The sequence below is a fragment of the Dermochelys coriacea genome, chromosome 11, assembly GCF_009764565.3.
Source record: "Dermochelys coriacea isolate rDerCor1 chromosome 11, rDerCor1.pri.v4, whole genome shotgun sequence".
NCBI lineage: Eukaryota > Metazoa > Chordata > Testudines > Dermochelyidae > Dermochelys > Dermochelys coriacea.
Window position 1 is genome coordinate 24,486,846 of NC_050078.2, and position 19,636 is coordinate 24,506,481.

The 19,636-nt window shown below is 37.8% G+C and overlaps 1 long non-coding RNA gene across 3 annotated transcripts in view; it reads left to right on the forward strand.

Annotated features, from left to right (window-relative positions):
- Positions 1-892: 892 nt before the first annotated feature.
- LOC122458088 overlaps positions 893-19,636 on the forward strand; it is a 186,820-nt gene continuing 168,076 nt past the window's right edge. For 2 of the 3 annotated variants that reach the window (XR_006277931.1, XR_006277930.1), the window contains exon 1: positions 897-973. This is a non-coding gene — a long non-coding RNA (uncharacterized LOC122458088). Of the gene's footprint in view, positions 974-18,687; positions 18,856-19,636 lie in introns of all 3 variants that reach the window. The other variant, XR_006277932.1, reaches the window with a different exon arrangement.

Genomic DNA, 19,636 nt, shown 5'->3' on the forward strand with positions numbered 1-19,636 from the left:
TGTCTCACCATAATTCCTTTCCTTTTGTTAATTGGTTGCATAAATAAGGCAAAGCACTCTTGTAAATGTTAATAAAACTGTATGTCAAAAGACTCAACTGCACTGATTCATGTCAGCATACACAAATCTTCTTTAGATGTGTTTCTTCACTGGAGGAACCTACAATTATGCCAGGCCTGAATTTCAGAGGTGTTGACAATCTGCCACTCCCAGCACCTTGGAAAAATCACACCCCTACCGTATTTCCATGAAATTTTCTGAAATTAAATTTAACAGTGTGTATTCATTCAAAAACTTGTTAAACTATTTTTGCACAAAACCACTAGTTATTTTATAATTACTGTTTTTCAATTCTCACTTTTCAAAGAATTGCTGTTCCACCCTCACGGTAGAAAGAAAAGAGAACAAAGGGGGAAGCAAAAGTGAGCCAGACTCACTTTTAGGAAAGAAGAGTTCTTATTGTGATGATGAATAAATCTGTGGGTGAGTGACTTGGATAAGCTTCTAGAATGATGGCAGAAAGTAAACTGCAATAAAATGAATAATACAAGCATTTATTAGTAAGAACACAACCACCCTAGTAAGCAGGGGTAACAGTGCACCATATTGCTAAGCACTTCAAGGCTGATGTCTCCATTCAGGTAAATTAGAATAGCTGCATTGATACTAATAGAACTACACCTATTTATACCAGCTGAAAATTAGTTTTGAGGATCCCACTAGGAACTCACTTTCTCCCATCTTGCTTCCCCTGACACTGTTATCTAAAATAACTTCTACCTGATTGGGGCAGGGCTTTAATAGAGTACTATTGGCCAGACTATGACTGGTTTTTGTTGCACTTGTGACACCTTAAATTAGCTTCAGATAGGCTGATTCGGGCCCAGTAGTAATTAATTGCCAGGGAATTACTCACACAATCACTCTCTTTCCCTGGTGTTAAATAGGGGAGAGAAGGCTTTTGTTCTGGGAGGTAAGAATTTCTACTTCCTTGAGCTGGAGAAGAAAAGGAGAAATAACCTATGTTTACAGTGTTACATAACTAGCTAATTCCTTAAATAAGAAAACAGAAAATCAAAAAAGGAGAAATAAAAAAATGGATTTCCTTTCTATTCTGAGGAAAGACTGTAGACATTTAGGGTTTGTCTCTGTTTTTGCAGCAAAGAATTTAAGCATCTCCTTAAATATAAGTAAGTGAGTAGTCCCATGGAAGTTAATGTGTGTTTGAGGAAATCATTAGGGCTATTATGTATACTTCAAGTTAGACATGTACTTAATGGCTTTGCTGAATAGGGCCAGAGATGCTTAGATGTTTGTATGTCTGAGTCCTTAAAGGATAGAAGACAATTAAATAGCACTAAGGCCCTGGCCCAAGTGAATGGACTCTTGCACCTCTGTGAAAATCCATTAGAATCACTGGGGCTTTTAAGCAGTTGCAAGAGTCTGCCCATACGAAACTCACTGTAGGGCCATGGTCTTTGAATGTCACATGCGCGCGCACACACACACGCACCCCCCATGAGAAGGAAAGGATTGAAGCTCTGCTCTCAAGGCCCTTGAATAATAAGCAAGGGGATAGTTAAGAAACTTGTCTCCTGAGAGACTTCTGTTCCCTGATCACAGTAAACCAAAGGGGAAAAAAATCTTTACCCTCTTCCTGACTCCTCCAGCACCCATTATAAAAGTAACAGCTTGGGTATAGTTCACTTATGTACAGGAAACAATGTTGTATTGAATATAAGCTCAAACTGGACAAAGACTATTTGATTGTTGAGTCACTTTCTCTGCAAAGACACAGGATATATCTTATATCAGACTGAAAATGGGTGACCAATAAACGATCATCTCCTAGAGAGATAGAGAGAGAGAGATCATTTAGTAGTTTTGTTTGCTGCTCATAGTAAATGTTCATAGTGTTGATGTACAAGACAATAAACAATTTGAAAAATGAGGAAAGGGCGTTACAGGGTGCAGAACACATTCTGGAGAAAGGGGTGTGCTGTGCTGGAAGCACAAAAGGTCAGGGCTGAAAAATGTAACTATATTGTAAAATCCTCTTTGACAAGGGGGTTTCCTTCCCTATTTCTTTAATGCTGACCTCTGACTTGTCATATTCCACCAAGAAAAGAAGTGAGAATTAAAAAATAAAGATAAGATCATAAAGGGTGAAATCCTTCCCTTCCTCCACCTCCCACATTAAACAAACAGGGTTTGCTTTTTAGAAATAGATTGGCATCATTCCATGGCTACTGTTCCTATGCTTATGCTGGAATAGGGCCTGTGACCCCAGCACATCACCTATATAATTGGTGGTATTTTTAATTTCTAGTCCCTCTTTACCTTCCCCCAAAGCAGTCTCTGTAGAGCTGATGTTCAGCTCACCTGCATGGCATGCCAGAGTTGCAGAGTTCTTCCATGTACCCATCTACTGTGCAGCAGAGCTGCTGCATTTGCAAAGGGTTAGTCCCCTTTGCTCCGAAATGAAATTTACAAATATTTGGTTTATCTGGCTTCATTATCTCTTCCTGGAAGGTAAAATGTCTTTACTACCTTGATATAGTTCAATCTTCAATTTAAAAACAAAATTGTTATGTAAAAGTATGTTTAGAAAGTAAATTTTATCTTAGATTAAGTAATTAGTTTTGTAATTCAATCTTTGGTGATGTGTTTATTTAAGAAATATGCCTGAGTTTATATATTGCAAATGATTTACATATAAAAACTACATCAAGTTATTCACATATAAAAATGACATAATTGCTATTAAATTTAGCAGCCATATGGATGGCGAAGAGAGCTGCTTTATTGGTTCCAGCAACTATTTTTTATTCTACCTACCTAATGTCAGTATTTCTCTTTATCTGCAGATAAAACACTTATGTGCAGGAAAATAGTCTCCAAAACCTAACATACAGAGATTTAATGTTAATATAGGAAGGGAAGTACATAATCCAGCCAAACAAGAAAAACCAAAAATTTGGTGTTATTGTGGAGCTGAGAGAGAGGTTTGTCATTTTTATCAATGAGACTAAACACTAGTTCTTGCAAAATGTGCCATGTGAGATTTTATTGCTTTCTGCTGTTTTTAGTACTAGAAGAGCGATTAAATGAAATCTGGGATTATTTCAGACAGTGTTAGAAATGTTCAATAAAAGTTCATCATCAGAATCAGGCTGACCCAGTTGGATTTTGCAGCTTTAGGTATTCCTCTATGAATACCCATACAATTAAAGTTCCTCAGTCATAAATTGTCTTGGATGGATGATGAAGTGGGGAGCAGTAAATATCCCTATTAATATGAGGATTTTCCCCTCTCATGGTATTAATCTCTCTAGGATTACATGTAGTGGTAGCAGTTTTTGTTTGTTTTTGATCATGAAAAGACCTATGTGAATATTGAACGTTACACATTTGAGTTCACCCACTGATGTGTGAAAAGTTCAGCACATGCATAAGTCTTCAAAGGATCATGGACTCTGTTTGTGCTATCTTCTTTTCAGCCTATATTAAGCACTGGCTTTTACAAGAACTAAAGGAGGTAAACGTAAATTGATTTAGATTCCCTGTTTTGCTTCTTTTTGTCAGAGGAAGAAGATTACATCTTGTATCTGATTAATTGTTTTTGTAGCATTTAAATCTTTATTTACATTTTAAAAATTAATGGGCTCAATTCAACTGACTTGACTCAAGTTAACAATTATAAAATGGCACAGATGAGTGCCTTCTGCATTGGTCACAAACCCAGACACACACATGGAGTCAAGAAGGCTTAGGGTTTTGTTAAAAGAGAGCTACTGTAGCATGGCTCTACAATCAACCTTCAGTTGTTGGAGAAAGTGAGAGCTCTTCCTTGCTTCTTCAGAAGGACTCCCTGGCCTTTATTCAAGGTGGATTTTGCTGATTAACAAACCTGACTTTCTGGAACTAGTGGAATTTCAGTTCAGGACACGAGTAGATGTCTTGGTGAAATATTACAGATGAAGTGAGCTGTAGCTCACGAAAGCTTATGCTCAAATAAATTTGTTAGTCTCTAAGGTGCCACAAGTGCTCCTTTTCTTTTTGCGAATACAGACTAGCACGGCTGCTACTCTAAAAAGAGGTAAGTAGGACACTTGCCATGATGTGCATGAAATGGTAGGAAAGTGGTTGTAGAAAAGAAAGACAAAGGTCTGTTGTTTACATCCAGAGATAATAGGACATCAATTATATTTTCCTGTTGCTAGTCACTGGTAAATGTGCTTTTAAACATCACAATGGAAATATATTACATGCATGTTATGTACTGCATTTGGACAGAATTGGTGGTCACTTGTTCCTCCATTTTGCCATGTCCCCAGATTGTCTCACATTTACTTCTCCCTGTCAATGCAGCACTGTCTTCAGCTGGGCCCAGGTATTTGTATGCATGTCTCTGCTGCAGGGTTCAATGACTGTATTGTAGCTGTATGTAGGGCTGGATGAGTCTAGATGGTAGGTGCTAGTATGTATTGCTTTGCTTTTCTTCTTGCTGCAGTTCTATCTAATCCTGCGTTGAGATCAATGGAGTTACACAAGAGGTGAATTTGGCCCAGAATGTTCAGTACAAAATTTTTCACAACACAGTTAAATAAATCAATAAATTTGGTCTTGGTTGGGCCTTTCTTTGGTTTTTTTGGCACTCGTGAAATTTTTGAAGACAATTTTTCATGGTTCACTTCAAATTCCTAGTTCCAACTGTGTTTGTCTGGTGGATAACCACATGCTAATTTTTAGGGTTCCCAAACTGGTTAAATCTAATCCAAGTTCTCAAGAGGGTTAGTAGAATTTACTTTGATTAGTTTTATCAGTCTTTTATGGGGAGGAGAAAGGAAACATGCTCTGGGGAACATGAGTCTCGTTGAAAAGAGTGACAATGCAACACAAGAGGATTAGTGAAGGACATAAATCCACACTGTGTAGAGGTCAAACACAGGAGTTTATTACATACAGTGCTAATGGAGATTACCTTGCTTATTCGACCCAGAGACACTGTCAATCAATTGGTTATAACAGAATATATGGATTTTCCGTGGGCTGGGGAAAGTGATGGGGTAGGCAGTCCCACACCCCCGGATAGGTTTAGCTGCAAGACATGATAGCACAGTAGCCAATGGTCAAAGATTACATGTTTTCGCCCATGGTTTCAAGTTGACGAATTAACATTTAACATTTAATTAGTACTTTAATAAATTTATTAGTATAAAATATATATGTTGACTTTTGATTTGGGTTCCATAGGAATGAAGTAGCAGCTTTGATTGTCCAACAGATACATATCTAGGGGTAAAAGCAAAGAAACAGTGAAGTATATGGCAATAAAGATTCTTTCAAGTTGTTCATTTGTGTTTTAAGGCAGGCATTGGTTCCTGGGAAAGGGAGGTGGAAGGAGGCCATATCTTATACTGACATGCTTGAACCCTTCATAAACTCAAGGTGTGGGAAGAACATCTCCCTACAGAAGAAACTAACACAACAGAAACAGGGCTGCTTTGTTCTATTTGCAACTTTGAATAAGACACAATTATTGCCCCCAACATCTGGTGTTTTGTTGACTAGGCATATCTTAGTGAAAGCAAGGTTATCTTTGGTTGTTCTGCTTTCTCTTAGCTAATCACTGTTTTCTAGGCCTCTGATCTCTTGACCAAACTCTGGACTTTGGGCCTATACACAAATCCATATACTAGGTTATTACATTAGCAATGGATTTTAACCCTTCAATTAGGTCTGCTGCCTTCCAAAGACCCTGAACAGAGGTAGAAGGTCCACTCAGGAAAATAACACTAGGTAAAAGAATGCTCATTGTTGGCATAGGACTGTCACTGGGTTTGTTTCAGGGTGGTGAAATTATGTGAGCACAGAAGCTTTTCTGTAGGTTCAGCTACGTTACCTAAGTATCCAAACAAAATAAGAAAAGATGAATTAGGCCAGAAGCTGAAGCTGAAAGATCCCCAGAGTGGAGGGAAAAGAAGATGGAGGGAGAAGAAAGGACCTAATTCTTCTAGGAATCTTAGAAAATAAATGTTAAAGTAATTTAAAAATGAGTGCATCAAAAATAGATGAAAGAAAGTTCTGAATCAAACCCTGATGTATTTGGCCACACCTCTCATTGACTTCCGTGCAAGGTTTGCTACAGGATTGAGCTGTATGAGAATTAATATTGATTCTGTTCCTAACTTTTCCAGAAACTGGAATCCCCATCTCCCGGCTAATACATGCCTATGGGGTTTCATATTCCCCCAGTGAACAATACCAGAGCAAAAACATGCTGAGCACATTGCAAGCTCTGAAATCTGTGGTTGGTGGTAATTGTCTTGGTTGAGGTCTTGGCCTTTGTCTTTCCTGTGTGCGTTGCTGAGATGGGTCCTCTGTCAAAACACGAATGGCTTATCCTTGTAGAAAGGTGTTTGAGGTGATGTGTGGGGAAGAGAGAAGAGTATCACTAAATTCACTACAACAGCTACATCTAAAGTGCTAGTAATAGTGGTAGCAGCAAATGGATATTGAACTTTTCACTCTGGTCCTTATTGTAGCAACCTGGTAGGGTGAGTGGAGACTGCAGGAACCAATGTTAGGAGTTGTTTTTGTGTGCTTCCTATTTTCACTTTGTTTGGTATTTACGCAGTGGAGAGTAGCATGTGTGTGAGACAGCAAAGCACATTTTTAAAGACTAAGAGCCCCCCCCCAATGAAGAGTTCAACTGAAATAAGTGGAGAATTTTTTTTTTCTTGCATGCCAGATTTCTTGCCACTTTCAAGCTAATCCTTTCAGTTCACTTCAATACAGTCACTGAAGGAGCTTAGAAAAAGAGAGGAAAAAGTTCTTTGATATGCTAGATCAACCAAAAGTTTAAAAAAATCTTTCTTTGTATCTGCCATTTATAATGCAAATCTCAAGTTAGCATTTTGGGCTCACTTTGCTGGGTTCACTGAAGTACCTCTGCATACAAAGAGTGAGTTACAGAGGGAGATCCCAAATGACGGAGTATTTTTGATAGTTCAATAATAAATAAAAAAGGAATTTAAATCTTCTCATTTTTAAGTACCTTTCACCTCCTCTGTGTGTGTGTGTGTGTGTGTGTGTGTGTGTGTGTGAGAGAGAGAGAGAGAATATTATAGTATATTAGTTAAAGACATAGAGCCTTGTCATCAACTGATGTAAATCAGCAAAGCTACATTGATGCCAGTTGAGGATCTGGCCCATTGAGTCAGCATTTCTAGCTATCTTCTATTGATTAGAGAAGAGAATGTGTATTAACAGTACATGTTTGGACAGAGAACACCTGTATATGCCCCTGGCTTGCAAAAAAACTCACATTTTAAAGGGTCAGCTTCCTTAAACTATACTAGCTTGATTTTTTTCAAAGATGCTGAACATCTGCTGTTCCACTGTCTTTGATGCGATTTGTTGGTGCTCAATACATATCTCCTGCCACATTTAAAAAAAGAAAACCTCCAAAGCTAACTTTTACTGTGACTCCGCTGACTTCTGTAGAGTTGTATCAGGAATGAATTCTGCCAGCTGGAAGATGCAAACACGTTTATACTTTTATGAACAGGAAAATGAGTTTAATTAGCGGTGATTTTACTTCTATTAGATACTGCATTGTGTGTATTTTAAAAAAATTCTCTGGGTAACTGCACAAAACCTGTAGAAATAGAGGGGATAGAATCACTTTTAAATTTCTGTGGTCTCCTTGGTTTTAACCCGATTAAATTCCCTAGCTCTGTTCTATAAAGGGTACATATACTATAAAAACACATTTTTGAAATGCCAGCTATTTGGTTTTCTATTGAAGCTGCATTGAGTTCCAACAAGTGAAAGTGACTGAAAGTCATGATGGACCCTACCCTGTCTTTAGGGTGACCAGATAGCAAGTGTGAAACATCAGGACAGGGGCTGGGGGGTAATAGGAGCCCATATTAAAAAAAAGCCCCAAATGTCAGGATTGTCCCTATAAAATCGGGACATCTGGTCAACCTACCTGCCTTTCTTGTGCACCCCAAGTTCCCATTACTATAATTTTATTAAACCAAGCTGCAATCAGGATGTTACGCAAAACAATGCAAATTCCCTGTTTACCAAACCTCATTATCTCTTGATGTGAGATTCTGCAAAAATGAATTCGAAGACATGGTCCCTTCCCAGTGAACCCAGACTATAAACTCTCTAAGGAAGTTTCAGTGTGCATGGGTAATCAGTCCTTTATTGATAAACTCTGGTGAATTCCTTAAATGTTTACTGCATTTGCATGGAAAATGTTGATATTTAAATTAAAGTTGTATGGTTTTAACCCTCTTGCTGCTCTCCACTGCACCTACTGTGTTGTCATTATCTATATCATGCTGAAATTGCTGGTATCTTTCATTAGATGTGGTGCATATGGTGGCTCAGCAAGTGTGGTTCTACTAGGACATATTTAGTCTATTCTGTAACATGAAGACCTCATCAAATATTCCAAACGATGTTTGTACTCTAATTTTTTCTTATGATTGTAATATTCTGCATTGACTTAAGAAATCAGTAGACTAAAACACATCTTGAATCATCCATTTTTAATTTTTTATTTCAATCTATAAAACAACTCCCTATCCAGAACTTTGGATACCCTTCACATAGATTTTAAACCAGTATGACACAGGAGTTGCACAATAAATAGTCCAAAGGAACCGCATAAAAATGTATTCCTTGGCTGCTGAATACCTGAGGTTGAAACCCAAGCATCAAGCTCAAGTACCCCTTTGCTATTATACTGCTGCTTCTGGAAAACTTCACCCATCTCATCCCAATAAAGTGTTTAACAAGCTGTGGTGGAGGAAAGAAAATGAAACAGTAAATCTGATCTTTATGTTCAGAAGTTTTGATTATTTTGTTGAATCTGGGAAATGTTTGGAATAATGTTGTATAGGCTATCAAAAGCTAAATTTGTCACAGACAGCCTCAGCATAATGTAAAGACAAAGGCCTGATCCAAAGCCCATTGATGCCAATTGACTGCACTAGACTATGGATCAAGTTTTATGAGTGTGCAACCTTTAGTGTGGTAGGACATTTGGAGACAAACATAGGATGCATCTTAAATTCAAGGTAACACATCTTCCATTTCTGTCTGTCTGAAAAACTCTTAATAAATCTTAAAGCTGAACTTGATTTTAGATGTACATTGAAAATCCCTAAAATGGTTACCTCTGGATTCTGTTTCATACATAACGTAAAAACCCAGCATTCACAGCTGGCGATCCTGATTTGTTGTGAAGTCTCAGGAATGTGCTAAAACTGCATGTACATTCTGGCTTTTCAGGTGTAGGAGCTGACACTTCACAGTCATTGGGTTTCTGACAGAAGGGAATTTTTGAAACACTGTGATTTTTAAAGTACTGCTAGACTGTGCTGTGGGGCAGCTTGTAATGCTTCTACTGCCTGTACCAGGCTATTAGGGAAAAACTCAGGGGAAAAATATAAATAAAATATGCCCAAGCATGCAAACCAATGATCTGTATGTTAAGCCTATTGGCACATACAGGACAATTTTATTGCATGACCTACTGGTTTAAAAACATCAAAAATATAAGCCAAATGACTTGAAGAACTGCTGTTTAGTGAGATAGAATGAATGAAGTTTTTAGTGAGTACATGCTTTCAGATTCATTACTTGGTTCTGTTCTGGTCATGCCCTATACCAGTCTTAACTGCCCCAGGCAGTCTTTTTGAGGACGTTTGACCTGCCAATCATATTTCAGAAACTACTGATATGGTACTTGCTGATTTAGTTTAGATTCCAAACAGGCTAGCTGCTGGATTACAGACTAATGACCCATCAGTTGCTAAAGGCAAAGGCTTGAAGTGCACTAGTGAATTAAGCTTCAACATTGTCTGAAGGGAAGAATTTATTATGCCATTAAATTTGATTCAGTAAGTTTCACTTCTTTAGATATATTGCACTAAGTAAAAAGTAAGAAATTAATGTAACGAAGAGTGTTGCCATTTTTCATTTTATTCAGGTAATGTCTTGCTGTTTCGGTATAGAACCCAGGGACAATATTTTGTTAAATTTTAGAAATATCAATAGGAATGATAGGTTGGGAAAACTGCACAGCTGACTAATCAACCATGGACTTCCACAAACTAGGTTCAGTTGAGTGTATGCTTCAGTTGGTAAATACACAGGAAAGTGAGGTTTGCCTGATCTGATGATACCCTAGGTGAGGTTCCAGGGGGCTTTCCATCAAACATCAGAGCCTCAGAGGTGTAAAGATATTATCAGGAAGTTACAGATGGCACTTGAGGTTTAATATGAAACTTAATATAGACACATAATGAGATGAGTCAAATGAGGATTTCTGCTTGATTCTCAAATGATGTATAGGAATCTGAAGAAAATCCCACAATATAAAGATCATTCTGAAATAAAACAAAATTAAACATTTGGTGTTCTGTCTGTCGACATATGTCTCATGGTTGTCTTATAGCAACATATAAAGTGTTTATAAATAATAACAAAGATACTTAGGAAAATAATAGGATGCTTGTCTTTAGCTTTGGTCATCATTCACAATATTTGATAAAGCCTTCTGAAGTTTTAAGACATTTAAATGTTGTAAAGGTGATCATGTTATCAGTAGGATAGCCAAAAATTTGATGCTTTCTAATATGTGAAATGTAAGAATCAGTAATGCAGTATTCTCTTCTGCCATTCTCATATACTAGCGGGAGTGGGAAGATGAAAGGGTTTTTTAAAAAGTGGGGAATGGTGCGTGGGGAAGCCTATAAACCTGTTTATATGTGTTGGACTCTAGTATTAATGATGAATAATAGTATTACAAATGTTATATGTTGCAGTGAGCTACAAATGTACCTTTCTCTCTTTCAAGACAGTCGGTCTGGGATTAGGATTTTTCATTAGAACATTTTAATAACATTAGTACAATCCATAGTCAAAGGAAATATTAAATAGTCTACACTCAAAATTAGAATTAACCTAATGGACTGAATCTTCCCCCCCCCACCCCTTTTTGTAGTCACTCATTCCCTAAAAGGTGGTAGCTGTTCCTCATGAGCCAAGGAGTGATTAAAAGTCACTCTGATTTATGTCCATACATAGCTCTAACTTTTTTTTATCTACATTCTGGAAAGACAAAAGTTCACTTCGACTTTTGTATTGAACCTATTTTTCTGTTTTGGTCTGGACCATTAAGAAAAACTACAATTATGTCAGTTCTGATTTTTCCCTTAGACTAGTAATGAAAAACAAATGTATATACTTTAGCTGATAATCACAAGCTCTGCTGTTTGTCTGTCCATTCAGTAGACTCTCAAAGAAAGTCAAGTCGATCCCAGTGATCTGCTCACTAGGCTGTCGGGAAATTCCATACTGCTCCAGAAAAACTGTTGCTGCCAATGAAACATCACACACAGACACATGCACCCCGAAATAACTTAAAACAATACACTGTATTGATGTTTAATTGATCTGTTAAGCAAAGCCGGTTGTATCTTTGGTTTTGGACACACGTGCACAATCATTTGCCTCCCAGATTAGTGAAAACTCTGTAGTCCTCCATTTCCTCATGGCTAGCAGGATGTCTGTCAGAGTGTTTTTTTTTTAAATTTAATTGGTGAATGTTATCTGCCTGTAGTAAAGATTGTAGCAAAGAGCAGAGAGAGACTGTACAACCTGCTTGTCTGTGAATGTGGAAGAGGGTGGAGTTTCATGTAATACATCATCTCTAATTTGCTTTTGTGAAGGTAGTCAGGTCCTTATTTCATAATCACATTTAACAAATCATTCCAAATCCCCTTTTTGTTTTACTGGGAAAGTTATTGTTTCAGAACTAGGATGCAGAAAACAGGCATCTTATCACTAGTGGATCTAATCAAGTGCATGTCATGTTTTCCTACAAAGTTCACCTAAATTATCCACTCTATAGCTTGATGGTTAGGGTACTGGCCTGGCACGTTGGAGACCAAGGGTATGTCTACGTAGCAATTAAATGCCAATGGCTGACTCAGGCTCATCGGGCTCATGCTGATGGGCTGTAAAACTGCTGTGTAAATGTTCAGGCCCAGGCTCTGGGACCCTACAAGGGGGATGCATTGAGGACAGTTCCAGAACTTGGGCTGCAGCCCAAGCCTGAACATCTAAACAGCATGTGAACCTGAGTCAGCTGACCCGGGCCAGGCACAGGTTTTTTATTCCAGTGTAGATGTACTCTAATGTTCAAATTCCAGATCATCTGCCTGATTCAGACTGATGTGGGATGAAAAATTCCAGTCTGAATCAAGCAGTACAGGAGAGACTTAAGCTGGGTCTTCACATCCCAGTCCAGAGCCCTAACAACTAGGCTACATGCTACCTTCCCAGTGAAAAAGCTCAGGTTTTCTTCTGAAAATAGACATCTTGACATGTTTCAACCATGTTTCAATGAAACTTTCAAAGGGTTTTGTTATCATTCCAGTGTGGAACAGAAACAGATCTTGAAATCTCAAAAATTGTCACAAGACAGAGTTATAGTCCTTTGGTCAGCTCCGGTGATGATGTCCATTTTTATTACAGAACAGGCCATTTAAGACCTTAACTCCAAATTGACAATGGGGTGAGGGATAGCTCAGTGGTTTGAGCATTGGCCTGCTAAACACAGGGTTGTGAGTTCCATCCTTGAGGGGACCACTTGGGATCTGGGGCAAAAATTGGGGATTGGTCCTGCTTTGAGCAGGGGGTTGGACTAGATGACCTCCTGAGGTCCGTCCCTTCCAACTCTGGCATTCTGTGATTAGAGATAGCGTTGAACTTTCTGTCCTTGTATTAGCCACCTCCATTAAAAAGATGTTAAAAGACCAAGACCTGTAGTTAAAATAACAAAAATTAAAGAATTTATAGCAGGTGTTTTGCAGAGAAGCTAATTATAAGACCCATGTCAAAGTAGCAAAAAAGCTAACCACTTAATTGTATGTAGCTTTTGTCTTCCTGTCGTGACTGCACTTAGCGTATATCTATCAGTCCAGTGGGATCCTGATTGGGGCCTTGAGTTCTATTGCAATATTCATAGTATAGGAAGAAATCTTTCATAGGAGTTTAAATTATTGCAAGCAGCCCCCCCCCCCTTCAAAGGACAAGTTGTGGCTCAATGAGCAAGTAATATAGGTAACTGACATGCAGTGGGCCACAGTAATCCCTGGTGTAGCTGTGGTTTTTGGAATGTGTGACAACTTGGCCAGTGCTGGTTTTGGGGTGGGAGGGTAGGTCATTACAAAGGGTTTCAAAATATTTCTTGCTTGCTTCAGAAAGTAATTTTTTTGGCTGCTCTATAGTTTGTTGAAAAAAAGAGGGGGAAAAATCACACAATATTGTCCAAAAATGTTCCCTTTCCCCAATTTTGGGCTGCTCTACCAGTGAGACCTTGAAAAAGAATATCACTCCTACCCTCCACCATCTCTCAACTGGCTCTTTGCTAATTTCAGCATCCAGTTTTAAATTAATTTCTAAATTTTAAAATTCTCTAGCGACTTGTTCATGCACAGTTAGATACATCTCATGTATTTCTCCTCTTGCCACCCTAACACCCATCTAGTCCTCTCTCCCCTTCCATCTCCTCCCACAGTCTCGCTGCCATGTGTGCCTCTGAAGCTTGTTACCGGGAATAGCCTTCCTGTAGCTCTCCACCTCCTTGACTTTCCATAATATTAGAAATATTATTATTAAACCCTCCCTTTTCCCCTCAATGTTTTCTCTTCTTGGCTTCGAGTCTGAACATAGAAATGGGATCCTGAAGCCACTCAGTTCAAGCACCACCTCTGCCAAGTGACTTGCAGTCCTGAAACAATCATTGTCTGTTTCTGTATCTGTATAATGGGGATAATACTTAACTAGCTCATGGTGGTGCTGTAAGGAATATTTAATATGTGTTAAGTGATACATAATTATCCGTTTTATAGTGAAATGTCTTATTATCAATTCAATTTCTATTCACTGCAGATTTCTATAATATATACTTGCCTGCTGTCTTGTAGTAGTATTAAGTAAGCGTTGTGAAGTGGTTTCCTTCTGGTGTGGGCTCCCCCCCACCCTTTTCTTGCCCCCCCCAAAAGATATTCCACAGACTGGTTGAAGGGGGGGCCATATATTTATAAGAGCTGAGAGAGATAGAGGTTAGTATCTACCAGCTTCTGAAGCCATATATTTTATAAATACAGTTAGAAGCTGTTGGAACAGTGAGCACCAGAAATGCTGACTGTGTCTATGAGCATACAATGTGCTGGCTGGGCGGATAGAAGTTTGACCAAAGAGAAACTTATATATAGGTTGTGTTCTTTGTTGTTTAATATCCATCTCCATTCAGACCAATATGGCAGCAGCCTTATGTACCTAATAAAAATTAGGTCCAGGGTAACTAATATTTGTGAATTTCTTTGTCTTCTACTGCTGAACACATGTTCTGGAAAGGTAACTGAGGAGCATGCCTTAAGAAGGAAAGTGATGAAACATCCTCCCAAACTGCTTTTTCTGTTTTTTCTATTATTTATTATTTGTATTTCTGTAGTGCTGAGAAATCCTAGGCATGGGCCAGGACGCCATTGTACTAGGCAATGTACAAATCCAGAACAAAAAGATGCTTCCTGCCCTCTCAATGACAAAAATGTAGCTGCTAGCCAATGCAAAATCCATACTCCACATGCTGGTTGTGTTGGGTTTGGGTAAAGAGATATCAGAGGGAGTCTTTAGTGTCATTAAAAATCAGCTCAGTGCACTAATACAGCACCTTCATGTTGTGCATTCCAAAACACTTTCCAAACATTACCCTGGTGAGTTTAAGTACATATTATCCCCATTTTACAGAAGGCACAGAGAGTGTAAAGTTGGTGGGAAATCTTTTTCTGGAAAAGACTTTGTCTCTTGACTGTCTCTAGTTAAATGACTTGCTGAAGGTCACTTGCCCAGGGAGTCTATAGCAAAGCCAGGGAAAGAATCCAGATTGTGCAATTCATTGTTCTGTGCTTCAGTGCAAGATCATTCTCCCCTTTGAAGGGACTGATCCCGAGAGAAGCTGGGGCCTGATATTTTGCCTTTCGTCACTCTTTTCCTCAGTTCTGTTTGTCAATTTCTTAATTAAAATCACTCAAGATATTAAACTCACCCTCCTCTTGCAATCCTGGGTCTTTTATGAAAACATTGCTCTTGTTTGCCAGCTGGGTTTTCTTTCCCAGCCCTACTGTACTCTGTTTTATTATCTGTCAGAGTTTTGTATTGGGAGGCAAACTAAACACATGGGAACAAGCTAAAACAATAAAAGTGTTTTTCATAGTGGCTGGTTTTAATTTCAAAAGGGGAGTTTCAGTTACCTATTCTATAATGCTTCACTTAATCTAAGGTATTTCAGGTAGATTAATAGCATGGTGTAGTATGTCCAGTGTAAAATCAGTGATGCGGTATGTTACCTTGGATGCAATAGGTACAAGGTACAAACTTCAGTTAGCAAAAGTTTCTTGTTTATCTCTTTCTTGCATTTTAATTTATACCTATGGTAAATTTTAAACACCCTTAGCAAATCAGGCAGGATTTCTAATACAACTGCAAAATTCCTGTAAAATACCTGTTTACACTGAAAATGGGAAACATTTATATTTTGGAAACTTGTAGTGAAGTGCCATGCACATTTATCTTAACATATACTAAAAAATTCAGAATGTTTTTTAAAGTAATAATTCATCAGATACAAATAGAAGACAAAGTACTGTGTAAATTTCACCTGTCTATCTAAGGTACTTACGTGGCTTCTATTGCCATAGTATCTTAGCACCTCACAGACTTTGCAATACCCCTGTAAGGTAGGGAGGGTCTATTATCCCCATTTTAAAGAGGCTAAGGGACTTGGCCATGGTCAAACAGGAAATCTATAAGCAAAGAAGAAACTGAACCCCAGTCTTCCGAGTTCTCAGCTAACACCCTAACCACTGAACCATCCTTTTTGTCAGATTTTCCCCTTCCCCCTTTTTTTTTGAACATCAGAGGGGAAACTGGAAAGTATTCAAAACAGACTCGCTATTCTTCTGAAAATGTCTGTCAGCTTTAGACCATGTGAGGCCAAGTGCTGTTTTGGTTACACAAGTGTAAACACATTGTCCTCAATACGGTTACATTGGTGTAACTCTGAGGAGAATTTGGCCCATCAAATCTACAACATTCAAAGAATAGAAAAAAATGATAATAAAATGGAGTGATGTCAATTTTTCATAATGTTGGCAGATATGAACTTGTATAGACGCAGTTTGGTCACCATAGCATAGATATTATAGAAATGCATATATAATAATAATTGGTCTAATTACATAAGTAGTATCAAGAAGTAAAGTACTGAATGTAAGATATGGAGATTTATCAGTAAACGAAGCCTCATTTTGTTGTACACTTTGTCTCTCAAAAATGGGGAGAGAATTTATCTGGATTAGATTAATCTGCAGTCTCTCTAGAATCAATTAATTTTTCAGAATTGTACTGGTTTGGAGTGTGTGTTGTTACTTGTTATCTGCCTAGGACTGGATTGAAACTATCAAATTCTTTTTACAATAGCTGGATCATAAAAAAGCTAATCTGTGAATTAGTAAATTGTTGCTTTGCAAATCACCGTAATTACAGCAGTCGCATGGTTTGATCTTAATAGTGTTAGAGTAGCTATTACAAACTTTTGGAGCAATGCTAACCTTACCCCCCCACTCCCTTCCCCACCCCAAAATAATCCAACACCACACCTGACTCTCCACTGGCTTACACAAGTTTTACAATGATCTATATTCATTGGTGAGAATCATCTCTTTGAAATCACTGTGTGAGGCGAATCAGGCCCCAAAGTGTGGGATTTTTAAAGGTGCTCAACATTGGCCCCACTCTATATGTACTGAAGCCAATGGTAAAACTCCCATTGACTTCAGAGGAAGCTTCAGTTAGACCACTGCTTAGTACTTTTAAAAATAGTACCCAAGGTGTCTAAAATCACTGTATTTTCCACTGCATGCATCCAATGAAGTGGGCTGCAGCTCACGAAAGCTTATGCTCAATTAAATTTGTTAGTCTCTAAGGTGCCACAAGATCTTTTTGTGGATACATACTAACACGGCTGCTACTCTGAAACCTAAAATCACTGTACTACCATCACAATAATAATATACTATTCTGGCTTTTTGAGTAGACATCCTGTGTGTAGACATGCAGCCAGCCTGCCTGTGCACCTGTGTCTGAACCATGATTCCTGGCCCTCGATTTTAGAAGGACTATAATAGTTTTGGTTTCTTGAATACCACTATTCAAAACCACACACTAAAAATTATATTTTGCACCTGCTCTATGTACCAGTTTATATCTGCTGTGTTGAAATAACATGATGATTAATAGAACAATTTATTGTCATATAGTTGTTTTACAACTGGGAAAACTGAGATACTAATACATTGGAATGGCAAACCCAAGATCACACAGTGAAGTAGCAACACATCAGGTGATACAGTCCTAGGGTTCTGATTCTCTGTCTTCTGCTCTAATCACTAGAATTTAATTCAAGACATAAAATAAAGGAGTTATGGTTCAGGGCCAAAATGTCATTGCTTATGTGTTGTGGGATCTTTATGACACTATGGAATGTGATCTATGTATTAGTAACAGTAGGATAAATTAAGGACAGTTTTGACTTCAAATTTCCTTGATCTCTTGGGGATAAAACTTAATACTTGCCTTCACTCTAACACAATTTTTGTGGTTTAATTTAAATGATGATTTTTATGGTGAAATGTATTTATCTGCCAAACTTTTATTCAGTATGTACAATATAAAGAAGCATCAAGTCTCTGACTATATCTGTATCTAGAGATACAAGGTAGTTTACCTACTTAGGTTGGATACCTAAGAGCTTGTAAACAAATCCATAAATTTGTCATGTTGATTATAGTGTTGGCAAACACAATGGTTGATCATGTTATAAATGTTTATCAACACCCGCACTCACCCACCTGCTAAGAGGTGCTACGCTTTAATGAAATTGTTTGAATATCAAAGCTGGTTGCTAAGATACAATGTTCTTGTTACTAGGGTTGTGATGCTTACAGACTTCTGTTATCAAATAATGATTAGAGATGTGCTAACCTCAAGGTGCTCAGTGCAGTGAAAGGTTTACTGAGCCACAAATTAGTAAACTGTCTGCCTGAGCAGACACTTACAGAAGGAGCACATGTGCATCAAACTTACAGAGCTGACATTTTTAAAGAAGACAAGTTCTGGCAGTGTAAATGTTCCCATATATGATGAAAGACTGTCACAGGAAATGTTTACATGATCTGTTGCCTAGCACAATGTCTTCATGCCATTTTTTCCAACTTAGAATAATAGTGAAAACCCAAAGTCAAATAATTGCTTTTTTTCCCTCCTCTACTAAAAATGTCTCCCAACATCCATGTCTTGTATTTTGCAAATAGTGAATTCCTGTTTTCTGCAGGCAATAAGATGAAGGAAACAAAGATTTGAAAGAAATGAGCAGGAAGAGGATTTTGTAGGCAAAAGATCACATTTCTAGGTAATGCAATAAATTCAAGGTCAGGAGTTTTATTGATGTTTGTGTGTGTGTATATATACCACAAGATGTTAAAGAAGAGAAACACATCAAATATTGATATAATTTTCTTTTTAATTTAGGTGCTCTAAGTCCTCAGATTTGCTAATGCACTTCATAAGATGGTATAAATATTGCACTTCATTTTTTCTTTTTAACTAGCATATTTCAGTGTTGTTAATCATCAAAGAAAATAATGAATAGCACCATACAGGTGTGATCAAAAGGATTTTGTTCACACTGCTGAAATGGTAAGTTATCTTTAAGTGTAATTGTTGATCTCATTATTGAATTAAGGCTCAAGCAGTATTTACAGTACCTGCATTAGCATGAATTTGAGTTTGAAGACAGTTCAACTGAAGTAATCTAAATTGTAAGCAGGGTTCGTGTCAGCTTGTGGGACTGGATATATATTTACATCATCAGTAATTGTTTGTTTTAGTGCTGGATATGTTTTTCTACTTTTCTACTTCCAGTTGCTGCCACTTCACAAGATGCTCTTATTAATACAACCACAAATCTGTTGGCATATCTATTAGATATGGTAGATAACATTAAAGTAGTATAAATGCAGAAGACCTCAGAAGTATACTGCAGTTATGATTAATAAAATTAAAATATACAATTCAGATAAATTCATACTTTATCAAATGATACATGTGTGTATACTACACCCATGTTCTTAACATAACCATGTTCCATCTGCAAGTGAGATGTAGATGTACATACAAATATTCCACCTACAGAAGATGCCTTTACGTCATTACGATCATGATAGTCTGGTATGCATCAGTGCTACCAATTTTGAATGCCAGTTGCAATGACTCCAAGAATGATTTACCCAGCTCTAAGAATTCCATATAGATGAAATCTAGTCTGATGCAGAGGGTCTATACAAACACTTCTGTGCCACTTAAGTTATGTAGTAGAATGCATAGGGTTGGGGTCACCAGTGAATTAGCGCATAGGAGGACTCCATGCACTCTTGCCACATATTATGCAGAGTGGGAATGAGAGGTGGGGAGAGGTTAT